Here is a 2,500-nt window from a genome sequence, read left to right on the forward strand (position 1 = left end):
CATGCCATGCGCGCGCACAGCTTGCGCGCAGCGTGTGCACAGCATGCCGGCAGCGTGCGCACAACATGTCGGCAGCGTGCGCGCTCGGGAGCCTGTCGACAGAATTTTTCGAAACTTGCCATGCCATGCGCGCGCACAGCTTGCGCGCAGCGTGCTGATTCTGTCGACAGCGAGGCTAGCGAAACTTCTCCTGCCATGGCGTGCGCGCAGCGTGCTGACTCTGTCGACAGTGAGGCTAGCGAAATTTGTCTTGCCATGGCGTGCGCGCAGCTTGCGCATTCGGTCGACAGTGAGGCTAGCGAAACTTGTCCTGCCGTGGCCTGCGCGCAGCCTGCGCGCAGCATGCGCGCAGCATGTGCGCAGCATGCGCGCAGCATGTGCGCAGCATGCGCGCAGCATGTGCGCAGCATGCCGGCAGCCTAGTTCCAGATTTTTTCAAATGTCGACAGAATTTTTCAAACCTTGTCAAACCCCATTTTTATTGAAATTTCCTCGCACAATAAGCTCCCCATAAGTAGTCTATGATTTTTAGTACCTTCTCCAAGTTACAAAACTAAAAAATTCCTCCCGGATTTCTTTTAATGATTTTTTCAATTTTACGACTTCTAAAAATAATAAAAAATACTTCCCGACTTCAAATATTTATGAAACTTTTTCCCATCAGAGATTGCATGTTTCTTAGTATCCCTGCAAAAAATCACGTCCAAATACCTTGTATTGAATTATTTAGAGCCCATTATGACTCCTCGCGCATAGGTGATGTCTCTTCCTGTCAAAGGGCTAAATGCATAAAATGCTATATAGGGGGGTGTGTGTTGCCTGCATATGCATGGCAGCCCATGCCCTCCTAGCTGCAGCCCCCTTCCCCCACGCCACACCCATGTCATGTTGCCTCGATATGTTGCCTCGATATGTTGCCTCGGTATTATGGGTTTGGTGTCGGGGTCGGGGGGCTGCCACCCATGGCGGTGGTGGCCGGAATCCGGCCGCCGCCACCACGCCGCCGCCATGGGTGAGGGGGAAAAAAAAAGGCGTGGAAAGTTGCGAAATGGGGTTGTCTAGGCTTTTTTTTGGCATGGAAGAGCATGGAGTGCTAGGAACTCCTTCTCAAATGCGCGGGCATGTCGACCACAACCTCATTTCGCAACAACAACCACCCGTGTGGGGTGGCGGTGGGTGGATAGTCGCGGATTGGGGCTTGCCAAGCCAATGTTTTCAAAAAAATTCATCAAAATTAAAAACAAATGTTTTGTTGCCTTCGGATTTGTGGGCGAGCGGTGAGTCGGAGCGGAGCCGGTAAAGTTTAACCTCGGTGTGCACGGTTGTTTTTAGAAACTCAATCCAATGCCGGGGACGTTGAAAGTGACGCTCTTATGAGTTGCAAACCCGCAAGATTTAAAGAACCTTTTCAAAAAAATTTCAAACCAACAAGATTTAAAAACAGAAATTTTCATCAAAATGAAAAACAAATGTTTTGTTGCCTTCGGACTAGTGGGCGAGCGGCGAGTCGGAGCGGAGCCGGTAAAGTTTAACCTCGGTGTGCACGGTTGTTTTTAGAAACTCAATCCAATACCGGGGACGTTGAAAGTGATGCTCTTATGAGTTGCAAACCCACTAGATTTAAAGAACCTTTTCAAAACAATTTCAAACCAACAAGATTTAAACCAACAAAATTAAAAACAAATGTTTCGTTGCAAACAAATTGTGGGCGAGCGGCGAGTCGGAGTGGAGTCGGTAAAGTTTAACCTCGGTGTGCACGGTTGTTTTTAGAAACTCAATCCAATACCGGGGACGTTGAAAGTGACGCTCTTATGAGTTGCAAACCCACAAGATTTTAAAAACTTTTTGAAAATGTTTCTTCTAAATGACACATTTTGATCCTTGGCAAGTGCTCAATCTGTAACTATCCAATCACCGCCACACCACACCGGTCGGGAGTGTGTGAATGGTGTGCTTCCCGGGTTTGGCATAGACAATCTTTCGCATCGACAATCTTTTGCATGCGAGGGAATGTCTATGCCAACCCCGGGAAGCACACCATTCACCCACTAGTTGTGGGCGACGATGGGTTGGCTTCAAGTGAACTTTTGCTTGGGGTTGTCTTCGGTATGCTTTTGTGTTGGGAGTACGGCCACCAAACCTTCTCAATGCACGGGTATGTCGAGGATGGCTTTTGGCGGGGTTGATGAAGAAGCTACCCAATTCTCGGCCACACGAACACATGGTGACGATGCGTTGGCTTCAAGTGAGCTTTAGCTTGGGGTTGTCTTCGGTATGCTTTTGTGTTGGGAGTACGGCCACCAAACCTTCTCAATGCACGGGTATGTCGAGGATGGCTTTCGGCGGAGTTGATGAAGAAGCTAGGGAATTGTTGGCCACTCTCACACGTGTGGGGGTAGGTTGGCTTTGAAAGAAGCTATCCAATCCTCTGAGTGTGCGGTTGAGCTATGATTAGGATTGTCTAGGCATTGCTTGTGTGTGCAAGGTGCGAGCCCAATGC

This window comes from Prunus avium, unplaced genomic scaffold, assembly GCF_965620075.1.
Source record: "Prunus avium unplaced genomic scaffold, drPruAviu1.hap1.1 HAP1_SCAFFOLD_41, whole genome shotgun sequence".
NCBI lineage: Eukaryota > Viridiplantae > Streptophyta > Magnoliopsida > Rosales > Rosaceae > Prunus > Prunus avium.